This window comes from Crocodylus porosus, unplaced genomic scaffold (assembly GCF_001723895.1).
Source record: "Crocodylus porosus isolate Cpor-Errol unplaced genomic scaffold, CroPor_comp1, whole genome shotgun sequence".
In the NCBI taxonomy this organism is placed as follows: Eukaryota; Metazoa; Chordata; order Crocodylia; family Crocodylidae; genus Crocodylus; species Crocodylus porosus.
Genome location: NW_017728936.1, coordinates 4,612,538 through 4,625,497, shown reverse-complemented (window position 1 = coordinate 4,625,497; position 12,960 = coordinate 4,612,538).

The window sequence follows — 12,960 nt, the reverse complement described above, 5'->3', positions numbered from 1 at the left end:
TGCTCCCACCACTATTTACTCATGGCCCAGGCCCAGATGTGGCAGCAGATGTTGGGAGGTGACATCAGGAACTTCATCCTCCCCCTTGGTCAAGTCTGGGCTGGCAGTGGTGGGGCAGAGGGCAGCAGCAGGGGCCAGGAGGATGGGCTCCCTGTCAGAGGCAGCTGGTACTTGCAGACCTGAGCCAGGCAGCTGACTCTGACCTGAGGCCAGTCTCCCTGGGTGCTGTGCCACAGCATGCTAGCAGCTGGTCCAGAGGTTCAGGCAGGTCTGCTGGAGTGTCCATACTTCAACACAGGCAGCCGTGTGGTCCCTGTCTGAGTCTGGCAGGCATGCACCCATGGGGCCGCAGCTCTGAGGGGGTGAATGCTGTAGCAGGCGGCAGCAAGTCTCAGTATGGTAGCAGTGCCCACTGCCAGACTACTGCAGTACAAGGACCACTCTAGGTCAAGGCTGCTGCAGCAGCCCAGCTGGCACACGGGGCTAGTGTCACCAAATACCAACTGCCCAAACCTATGAAGCTCCTGAGGGCAAGTAGCCTTGAGCTGCTTGCTAGGCCACCTGCTTATGTTGCTGGGGCCAGCACAGTTGCTGGCCCCAGGCTCCAGCTTCCCCTGGCTGAACATCTAGGAGCTGCTGAGCAAGGGCAGTTGCCAAAAGTGGCACAATTTGATGCAAAACAAAATGCACCCTGAGGCACAATTTACCAGCACAAATTGGTACTGCTACTGTTTGTGGCACTACAAGCGTATGCCCTTGCATGTGGACATGTCCAGGATGTGCAAAAAACAGGCATAACTCCCTGATTAGCCACAGGTAAAGCAGGGGGAAAAAATCACAGTCAGTGTCCTGCAGCTGCTTTGTGGCACTGAGCAGCACTGATATCCTGGTGTCGTGCCCATGCCCTTGCCCCTCACTCCTGACCCACAGTCCCTGCCTGCCCCTCACTTGTTCGGTCTTGGCAGCAGCTCCCTCTCTGCACCAGGACACGGGTCCAGCCTCACCTCTCCCACCTGCACCTTTGTGGCCCTGAGCAGTGCCAGCCCTTGCTCTTTTGCCCCCTACGCCTGTGCCCAGGCCCCAGCAATCTCCATGTCATTCCTGGGAAGCCCTTGATGGGCTCAGGGACTGGGCTGGGCAAGCCCCTTCCCTTCCAAGCTGGCCTCCCCCTGCACAAGCTGCTCCAGGGGAGCAGGGGGGCTACAAACCCACCTATGGCACCTGCTTCTACCCATAACCCCTACACTCCCTGCACCTCTCTCACACACGCCCTTGCTGCCACCCCTGACCCATCACGTACACACACAGATCTCACTGCCACCTACCTGGGCTGATGGTGCACAACTCCTGTGGCTCCCAGTCCACACTTGCCATCAGGTTAGGCTGGCTCCATGCCTCCATGTGCAGCTCCCCGCTGGAGTGCTGGAAGCCCCACATGGAGGCACAGAGTGGGCATAACCAATGGTGTGGCTCCCACCTGCAGTGCCAAGAGCCCCATGCGCTGGCACAGAGCCAGCCCAGTTTGGGCCAAAGGCGCGTGCCAGGGACCCAGGCCAGCTTGGCCAGGGTTCAGCACCACTGTGGGGTTCTGCCTATAGAGGGCCCTGAGTGCCCCGGGGGCCTGCTGCCTGCTGCTACTGCTGGTAGGGGCTGTGTGTCATGGGGGAGGGGGCCATGTGGTGGCTCTCCCCACAAACCCCACGCACATGCAGCTCCCAAGACTTAGCCATAGCCGTGCACTGCTGGGGAGCTTTGCCTGCCACTGGCCATGAGCGCCCCAAGGGCTTGCCACCTGCTGCTGCAAGCCATGTCCCACTTGTATTTTCTCCAGCACACTGAGGCAGTGTGCTAGAGCAGCAGGGAAACACAGCAGCCATAGAGACATTCTGGCCACCTGCCAGAGCATCTCTTTGGAGGACCAGCCTCCAGTGGCTTCTGGGCACTTTCCCGATGATGAGGGGCAAGACCACTACAGTGCCCAGCTAGAGGTCCAGCACCCTGGGTGCAAAGCACCCACTCTTCACCAGGGCTGGTAGGGGGGAGTTTTGAAACATGCAGATGTTGTGGGCACTGCCTGCCCAGCTAGTTCTCACATTAGTGAAGACACTGTAGTAGTTGAGGATGGCCTAGAGCACAATAGAGTGGAAACCCTGCCAGCCGTAATAGGGGCGGTCACCATGGGGTGGGCAGGTGATGGGGATGTGGGTCCTGTCCAGGTCCCCAATGCACTGGGGGAATCCCAGGGCAGAGAACCCCGCCACTACTTCCAGGGTGCCGTGCACACAGCATGGTGTGCCCCAGAATGTCCTGGAGGGTGCCGCACACCTCCAGAATGGCCTCCCATAGTTGCCTTGCCTACACTGAAGGGGTGGCTAACATGGCGGAGGCTGGCAGGCATGTGACGGCCAGCCAGGTATCTGCAGGGAGGGGCTGCCACATGGTGGTGTGCTGCTGCCCCAGGTGCAAGCAGAGCTGCTCCAGCCTGTCCAGCAAGGAGGCTCGGGTCATGTGGAACACCTCTAACCACTGCTCGTCTTCCCAGGTATGCTGGATAACCTGCAGCCACCAGTCCTAGCTAGCCTGGCAGGCCCAGAGGTGGCAGGGCTGGAGGGTAAGGATGGCCCTGGCTATAGTGTCCTGGAGCCCATCATTGGTGTCCCTGCCGGGGTCTGGCCAGCAGAACAGGATTCAGGTGGGTGCTGTGTGGAGGCAGCAGCCCTGCGACAGCACAGTGGAACCGGGGCAGTGGTCACTGCATGTGGGGGCCCAGACAGCTGTGAGCCAGTCGGCAGTGGGCCAACAGGAGCCATGGGACCTGGGTGTCAGGGACAGGGGCTGGAACAGCCATGGCATGGGGAGGCAGAAGCTGCAGCAGGAGAGCTGCCAAGTGCTGCCCCCATGCTCAGCACACCACTTCTGGCCAGAAACACAGGGGAGCAGGGAGCAGGGCTGGCTTTTAAACATGGCCTCTGGTTGCAGGGGTGCATTGCACAGCCCCAGGATACAGAAGCAGTTTGTTGCTAGGAGCAGCAAATCTGCTCCTATGTCCCTGCATACATAGACTCCTGCCCAGGAGTGTTTACTCGCAAGTAATCTGGTCCCACATCAAATGCATGTGTAGACACGCCCCCCAATATCCAATCTAAGTCTACTTTGCTTTATTTTCAAGCCATTGGTTCATGTCCTACTCTTCAGCACAAGAGAAAAAGTGTCCTCCCTCTTCTTTATGGCAGCCCTTCAGATATTGAAGACTACTATCACGTCCACTTTTACATATGAACAATCTTGGAATGAGTCCAACATAGCGAAATAGCTTAGCTTTTACACTGCTTTATCAAAGGTTAAAGTTAGAGCAGTTTTACTGCATTTGTATCACTACCCGCTCCATACACGACTGTTGTGCTGCCCACTGCTAATCTGCAACTTCCTTTTTGAAACAGTTCCTGATGTATGTGTGTCCGTGGCCATAGACTACTCAAACTAAAGCTTTTGGAGGAAGGATCATATTTTTGTTATGTGTTTGTAAAGCCCTTAGAACAGTGTAATCCTGGACCAGGAACAAAGCTTTTAGGTGTCATCACTGCGCAAATAATAAATAAGAGAGTAATAAGGACATTTTTTTTTTGTTTTTTTGGGGTTTTTTTTAGTAAAAAGAGCTTTTTACCAAAAGCTTCAATAGACAGATTGAATTTAATCTTAATTACAGGTCAACTCAATTCTTCCTGGGACTGTTTTTAAATTAGAACATTTAATTTTAAATATTTAAGTTAGGCCCTTACCCAAGAAACTTTTTTTTCTTTACAAATATTGGGACCTTGTTGGCTGATTTTTATATCGGCACACTGTAGGTTTGCTTACTTCAGTGCTGATGACAGCTATTTTCTAAAAGCCACAACTCTGTTTTGAGGGTTTTTTCCGTTTTGCTGAAACAGTACTCAGTGACATCAGTTGATGAAGTTTGTCTACAAACAATGAAGTAAACAAACGAGCCATGTTTGTTTCAGCTCCATTAATAACTCAGGACCCTAGAGAAGCAAAAGGCCAGAAATGAAACATAATGATCAAGTTTCTGAATGTTACAAATAAGCAAGCTGAATTAACGGGATCGCTTTAGTTAGTGTAATATTTATTACAGCTAGATATTTTAGTGCTTAGAACTTTATGGTATTTGGATTATTTATATGAAAATGCCTACTAAATTAATTTTCTAGGAAGTTTTTAGAAGTCCTTCCAAGTGTTTCACTCAGTGGTAGATGCCCTTTTGTTGATTCTTCACAGAAGAGTGCCAATCAGATGATGTAAAGCAGAGTTGAAAGAAAGCAGCTTTTGTTGGACCATAAGGAAAAGTAGGGATTTTTGGTTATATGATTTCTATTATTTTTTTTCGTTATGGAGGAAGCAGAGGGGTACCATGGCTATGTTTTTCAATCAGTTACTGTTATGTAACTAGTTGGAACTACATTTCTTAGGGCCCACATTTGAGGGCTTTGTGACTTAGGATTTGTTTGCACTGGACTTTTAGTAGACTGTCTTGAAAAATGGAATTTCTATATAAGGTACAATCCAATAATGTAACATTTTGTTTTCACCTGAATCTGGGCAAAACAGATATGTTGACTGTTTTGCAGAATGATAAATTCCAACAAATTCAATCCAGAAAAGGAAATTTGACATTTTAGGATGACTGGAAATTCCATCTAGGATCATAGACACATTCACTTGACTTCCATATCATCACTTTCATAAACTGTTCAACCTCCTTCCTAAAAAGTGTCTGATTCCTTAGGGTTTTTTGCCCCCCGCTCATTCTTTTGGAAGGCTGTTTTAGAAACTCATTACTCCGATGGTTACAAATCCTCTTCTAAATTTATTCATAACCAGTTTATGCCCATTTGTTCTTGTGCCAACATTGTCCTTTAGCTTAAATAGTTCTTTTCCTTCTCTGGCATTCCCCCTCCTCCTCTTCTGATACATTTATAGACACTAAGCATATCCTGTCCCTGCCTTCGTTTTTCTGGACTAAATAAGCCAAGCTCTTCCAGTCTCCTCTCCTATGAAAGGCCATTTATTCTCCTGACTAGAGGTATCAGTGCAGCTAGTGCTACCTATCCCAGCTTCACACTGCAGTGTCATGGTTACATTCAGAGTTTAACCAGCATTTAATCAATAGTTAACAATTATAGATAAAGCTTTATTAATGCAAAAACCCCATGAGGTAATGATTGTCTCGCTAAAGGACTTCAGAATTCGATCATGTGCAGTGCTGCTAACACCACTCCACTAATAAAAATCATGAATTGAGCTCCATAAAGAGAGATTAAAAATGAGGTAATTTTAGTTGCCTTCTGGCTTAGAGCCTTGAGAGATTATGTTTTAAGGATTTTTCCACAATCACATTGGCTAGAAGCTTACTTTAAGATGACGATTCATAGAAAATGAGAGCTGGAAGGGACCCCAGGAGGTCACATCTAGTCCAACCCCCTGCTTAAAGCAGGAAAATCTCCAACTAGATTATCCCAGCCAAGGCTTTGTCTAGCTAGGTCTTAAAAAACATCCAAGGTTGGAGATTCCACAATCTCTCTGGGTAACCTATTCCAGTGTTTTACTACCCTCCTAGTGAGAAAGTTTCTCCTAATACCCACCTTCCCTTGCTGCAACTTGAGACCATTGCTTCTTGTTGTATGTGGTAGAGTCAAGCCCCAGGGGTGGCCATGAAGCCCCCTTGGTGGCCATGTGACTCCAGCCAGGCTCTGTCTCTAATGTGGCCCTCCCTTAACTGCTATCCTGCCACACGTTGTTATTGAGCTAAAGTAAGGGAAGTTGCCCACAGGCCTTAGAGAGAGCCTGAATCCACGCAAGTCATCAATGGATCCCTCCCAGACCCTGCTAGTCTCAAGCAGCCTTTGTGCTAAATAGGCTCTCTTGGCCTGGCAGTGCCCCTGCAGGGCACTTATAGCCTGAAGGGCAAATTGTGTGGCTCCATTCCTCCCCTACACCACAAGCCAAGCCTTGCAGGTGTTTTGGTAGCATTAGCTTCAATCTATTACATTCAATCACTGGGCCCCCTCTCCGCCCTCTGGTGCTGGGCCTCTATCTCGTTGTGCTCCTGCACCCTGCCCCTCTCTGGGCTCAACAAAAACTCAGGCCTTGAACCTGCCCCTGGCACAGATCAAGGCAGTTGTGTGCCTTGCAGGCACTAATGGGACCTCCATAACTGCCCTTTATAGTCGCAACCCAAACCACCAGTATAAACAGTAACATGCTAATATTATAAATGCCTTAGTCTGTCTGTCTGTAATGCCTTATTCGCACTCTGACTGACTGTCTTGGCAACCAATTAGAGTGCTCCAAGAGTGTTCGGACTGTGGGTGGGGACGGGCAGGGAGGGGCTCACCAGGCCCAGCCTGGCCCAGCTCTGAAACGCTGGCAGGGAGGGTGGTCTGTGTGACGTGGGCCCCCTGGCAAAGGACAGGAAAGGGGAAGCAGGCCCGGCCCTGAAGGTGGCAGGGGTGGGAGGCTGGACATAGGCCTCGGTTGTCCCTGTCCGTTCACTTTCTTAAAGATGGGCACTATATTTGCTCTTTTCCAATCATCCAGGATCTTTCCCAGTCACCACAATTTTTCAAAGATAATGGCCAGCAGCTCTCCAGTCACATTGGCCATCTAGTCATATAATTCCAGGAACTGGGACTTTAAGAAAAGCACCAAATATTGCAAGATTTAGCAATGTAGCCAATGGCATGTATACTACAGGCTATTCAGATCACAGCTTCAAGTTTGAATTACGCTTACCCTGCAATTCATTCCATGCCTGCATCAGCATGGAGCCCTATTGATTTAGGCGTCATTATGGATTATATTCAAAAGACATACATAGAATTATTCTTTGGATATGTCCTTCAAAAGGATACTGGTCTTGGTAGAAGAGAAGTGTTTATCTTAGTGATTAGTTAAAGGAAAGGGATATTTTGAAACAACAAAGAGGGTGAGAGTTATATTTTGTCCTAGGTACAGACAGATGTCTAAATGCCTTTGAAAACAAGTGCCTTAGAAAAAATAGAAAGTATTACATTAAATTAATTTTATAACAACCTCCTGTAATCTAGTCATCCTTTTTGGGAACGCAGTTCTTGGAAGTTTTGAAATGCAAGTCAGGCAATCACTTGGGTGGAATATTTCAGACAGGAGTGTTTCTGCCTTTATCAGGGAGTTGCAATAGATGAGCTTCTGAGATCTCTTGCAGCCCTATTTTTCTGATATTCTAATTGTGCAGGTTGACCACTGAGTTCAGCAGCTTTTGACTTCTGAAAAAAGGTGGATGTATTTGGGATGTGTGGAGAATGAAGCCACAGCAGCCATGGTGGGTATGCCACTGGGTAGGTGGAGGGAAACTCCCACCAAACAGTGCCCAAAAAAAAGAAAATATCTGGGGTTGCAGAGGACATGCCAAGAACACCCAGGGTAGATCAGCCAAGACAGACGGCCATAACCAACCTGGGCAAGTGTACAGAGGATACAGGTTCAGAGCTTAGCCTCTAAGGGCTCGCAAACACCACATCTTCCAAGCATCCTGGGAGGCACACCTTGCCAATCTGCTGTTACTCACCTACAGCAAGCCCAGAAATGTGACTCCAGGTGCATTGCCAGGGGCTGCTTTCATGTATGTGGGAGATGAAAGGCCAAGAGCAGCCACAGAGGTACACCTGCAGAGCAGCTCCACTTCTGCCTTTCTGAGTTGGGTAAGAGCAGCCAGGGGAGGCAGGCTCAGGAGTGTGCCACCAAAGCAGCAGAGAAGACTGATAACACATTTTAAGCCCTGCCTACATGTGAACTTCCTATGCCAGGCAGTGACTCCCCCAAACAGGCTGAGATGCACCACATGGGCTGCCTCAAACTGTGTAGGTCCATTCACACAGCAGCTTTCGTAGATTAATTAGCACTGGTCAGGCTAATTGGGCTGTCACTGTGCACTGAATCTCTCTGGACATAGGTACACTGCTTCCATTTTAGGCAGCAGTTCACACAGAGCAGCACAGCATGTCTGAGAGACAGCAGCCTGGCATAGTGACTTCACTGTGTAGACATGCCCTTAATCTCTGTCCCTGGGATACTAATAATGGATTAAACCAGAAGGAATTTGGGCCATTATTTTAACCCAGTCTTGTTCTTTGATGTCTTTGTTCAGTGTTTGTTTCCACCCCTTGAGTGAGTCTCTCAATGCTCTGATTTTTAGGAAATGTGTACTGATTTAATATCATCAGAGCTCATTTCCTGTCACTCAGATGCATCCAAAGGCTGCATAATATAAGCATGTACAGAGATTTGGCCAGGTTTGCATTGAAGGCTGAGGACCCAAAAGGGGGGGTTTTCCCCAAAGAAACAGATATGCAATGCAGTTCATTATCCATTCTTTCACCTTCAGTTCTGATCCAGTTATGCATTTTTCCAGAATTATGGAATTGTTCAATTGTTGCCTTGAACTTTTGTAACCCTGGCCTGCAAACAGTGAAGGAATTTAGGATTTGTTAATGTGAACCTGAGACTGCAGTTTATGGCTGTTCAGGCTTACAATAAACTACCTACTGCAGTTCCAGCTCACAGTGCTTGTGTCTCCTGCAGCACATTAAATGCTCTCTGCCTGTATTTTGCAAGGTTCCTTCTGAAAATCTTGCTATGAAACCAATATTTCTGGTTTAATAGCTGACATTTCAAAGTGCTCCAACATTGATACGCATAGTAAAATTGGAAACATATTACAGCAGGAACGGGGGTTAAGTTTGGGGTTCAAATTTGGGTTGCTGCAGTCAGGTTGTTTGATCAAAGCCCTCCCAGTATTTGGCCTTCAATATTATGAGACTTTCTTAAATACTTGCACATAGTGGCCACGTCCAGATGAGCACAGATGTTTGGTTTTCGGGGACACCTAGCAGCAGGACACCTTGTGCTGTTGCTGGTTGTCCCCAGGGAATGCCTATGCCACACGCTCAGCCACATAGCAGGTTACCTGAGTGGGGTAGGGGAGGCTGGGGCCAGCAATTGTGTGGACCCCAGCAGCCTTACCTTGGATCCTGGGGGCTGGGCAGCTGCAGCCATGTCACTTCTGGAGCTGGGAGCCTGGCCAGCAGCTGAAGTGTGGCTCCGGCCACCCAGGCTCCAGTTTTGGGTGGTATGTGCCGCCTCCATGTGTGCCACTCCACTTTTTTCTGTGCAAGTTTTTTGGACCCCTGCATCTCCAACCTAGGGGTAAAAAAAAAAAAAAACCTGTGCTGCAAGGTAGCAGCTCACTAAATGCCTGAATGTACAGTATGGATGCAGCCAGTGAATTTCTTTTGAATCTTGGCATACCACAACAGTGGCAGGGTATATTTTTTTTGCAGCTTTTGAGTCCACACCTTCCTCAGTTACAGATGTCCCTGCTTTGTGGGACCTGATTTTAATATTCAAATTGCTCTAAGACTCCCAGTTATGTCAAAATTGTTTTCAAAATTGGTATTTCACAACTGGGGGTAAAGTAAAGGAGGGAAAAGAACACACTTTAAGATAAATGGGGCCATTTGCACCTCTCAGAGCTATTGTATTATGCTATGTTCATCTCCCGGGGAGGGGGCAGTGGTTCTGTTTCATCTGAGCATATTGAGCTACCTCACACCTCTGCAATCCTCCTGAAGTATATATAACCTTCTGTCCTGTGTTAGCACATAAGTGCCATAGTGAGTCAGACAACTGGTACACCTGTTGCACTACCCTGCCCCTGACACCCTCTCTAGTCCCCCAAAGTCCCACAGCCTTTTGGTTAATGTCCTCCTGCATCTTCCAGGGCCAGAAAAGGGAAGTGGGTCAGAAGGAACCCAAATGACCCCAGGGCTGCCTTTCCATGCATGTCACTTGAATGGAGCCATTGAGTCTTCATGACAGCCCAAACTGTAGCTGTGGCAAAACACACACCATGTTGCATATTGTCGATGATTGCCTGCTGGCTAAGTTCAGCGGTGGACTACGGGAACTGCACATGGCCACTGAGGATACTATCGCGTGGCTCTGTGATGATTACACACTGACTGACTGCCTTGAGCAGAGTTTAAATGGGTGGCATCCACCGTCTCCTTAGATGCATTTAAGGGACAGTAGGTGCTAGCCAGATTTTTCTGGTCAGCATTGTCCCTTGGCACCTCAGCTATTAACCAATAACTTGCACTCCTATTCCTGTGTTTTAGTTAATGATCTGTCCCATGGAATTATTTGTACATTTAGGGGAGGGAGGTGGTTATGCCATGTCAGTCTGAAGTCAGGCAGCAGGCAGGGTAAATTGGCACCTTATAGGCAAACTAAATTAGAGATGTATAAGCTTTTCTAAGCAATAGCTTACTTCGTCAAATGCCATTAAGGGAAGTGGAGCTAAAGAAAAACAGTGATTTGAATACAACGGATAGGGAAGAAGGTGGATAAGCCAGGGGCACCCCTGGGAGAGACAAGGTGGGTAGAAGAGAGAAAGGCAAAGCAGTTAATTCATTAAGGCTCACAGTGGTTATAAAAACTAATCTAGATAATGGGATAAAAATCCATAGTCTTAATTTAGAGATACTTGATACAATCCAGTCATTGGATTATTTTTTGTTCCTCATTTTCCCATTCAAGTTCTTTTTTCAGTGTCACTGGCTAAAACAGCTACAGTTAAGGTTAGTGATGGATTGTCCAGGGAGGTTAAAATGTTTTGCTACAGACTTGTGTGTCTTTCTGGAACTGATGTCAAATCAGCATTCATTCATTCTTTCACATGGGGATTGCCCGGCCTGTCCAATGTAGACAGCAAAGGGGCAGTGTAAGTAGGTGATGGCACATGACACTGGTAGAGCAAGTGAACGAACATGTACATTAATAGCCTTCCTCTAGCAGCTGAGAGGGGCCTGTATTTTGCGCTAAACCTAGGCCCACTCTCCTTGTGTGACAAATAGGCCTGTCTCCAACAGTGGCAGGTAGTACATGCTCTAGAAGATTATACGAGTGAGATGAGGGGGGATCTGTCCCGTCCCACCCTATCTTACGTCAACCATCATTGATTTAAGGATGTCAGAAGATACATCCCTGTCCTCCAAGAATCTAATTCCTTTTTGAACCTGGTTATACTCTCATTCTCTACAACCTCTCGAGGAAACAAGACCACCTCCTGTGGCATTAGTCCCTGATGTAGGGCGTTTATATATGTGCTTCTGGAGGCAGGGGAGGAGCTTTTTAATTAGAGCAGCTCCAAGAGCCGCTTTAATTGAAGCACCCGGGGTGTCGTGAGTATTAGCATCCCCATGCTGAAAAATGGCAGCAGCAGCACTTTTAACTAAAGTCTGTTGAACAAGCTTTAGTTAAAGCACCCGTTGCCATTTTTCAGCACAGGGACACCAATACACATGACACTGGTGTCTGCTGGAGCACAATAGTTACTATGCTCCAGCAGACTCAATTAAGGATTAATTGAGTCTGCTGAAATGCGCTGTCGTTACAGCACATCGGAGCAGCCCCGATGCACGTGTATAGATGCCCACAGAAGCTGAAGTGTGGGACTCCCCTTTACTCCTCCCTCTAGCTGATAGATGTGCAGCTCACAGCCCGCTAGTCACCCCCACTGGAATTCCCAGGAAGCATCTTCGGGTAAGTGCAAACTGCTTCTGTCTTCCAGCTCTTCACAGCAACTTCCCATTTATTTAGGGTTCGCTGCAGGGAGACACAGTGCAGCTGAGGGAATGACTGCTGCCTTTGGCACTGTGATTACCTAGGTTTCCCCCTGCACTCTGAAATCCTACCTCTTAGCCGAGGAGTTTGAGGCAGCCACGAGAGTCTCAGAGGGAGCAAGGGACAGTAGACCTTTTACAGATAGTTTCATCAGATAGCCCAAGACCCAAGGACACTTCTGTAAGAACACACTGAGTCAAAACCAGCAATTTTTCCCTAAGGAGGGTTGAACTGAACCCATCCCTGTATGTTATACCAATTCACATTCTATGTGTTAGGATAATAAGTAAAATATTTTTCTTAGTCCATGTAGCACAGATATATTTTGTAGCATTTTCCTGCAAGTTATTCACATTGGAACAAGATTATGCTCTCTCTTACTCTGATTAATCTTCCATAGATTTGAACTAAAACAGAGGAACTGACGCATCTAAGGCCAAGTCTATACTTTGTGTAAGCAAGTTCATTGTCAGTGAGTTCACTGGAGCTGTATCTGTCAGATTATAGCCTAATCTCTTTATTAGTGCAAGCTGTACTTGACTGGCCAGAGAGTTCAGCTTTTCTCAGAGGATAAATGTTAAGTGGATATGCTCTATAGGTTATTGTAGAGAAAATGTTAGTATGATGTTTATATAAGGCACAGGCTTGATTCTGCAGTCTTATGGAAAAACACTCCTATTAAAGCAATGTGAATAGAGACCTTGTGTACAGAATGGAGCTGCTGTGCACCAGCTCTATGAAGAAATTAATTTAATTGCATTTGATAAAGGTGATTAACTTGGTCCAGGTTTACATTCTTCTTGGGGTATTTTGTTGCCTTTGGGTGTGTCTACACAAGATGCTGACTGTGCAGTAGCTGAATATTACTGTGCAGTAGTATTGTGTGGCAAAAGCCATGCCAAGACGCTACTGAGCAGCAGCGTGACTTAAAAGGCGTTCACCACTGCTCCTGCGTAGTAGCTCCAGTTACTGTGCATTGATTTGCTACTTGCATACGCAAGTACCAAATAAATGCACAGTAACCACTACGCAGTAACGCCTCAAGCAGACGTGCCCTTTGTCTACCACCTAATCAGATTTAAAAGTTTAGAAATACTGGAGGCCATCTATACACAGGATTCCCAGAGTTCTAGGTCAATAGGACCAACAGGATCAGCCCCATGTATGTTTTTCAAAATAACTTTCATTTTATTAATAATAATGCCTTAGCTTATTAAAACTGAGGAATGCTTAAAATCT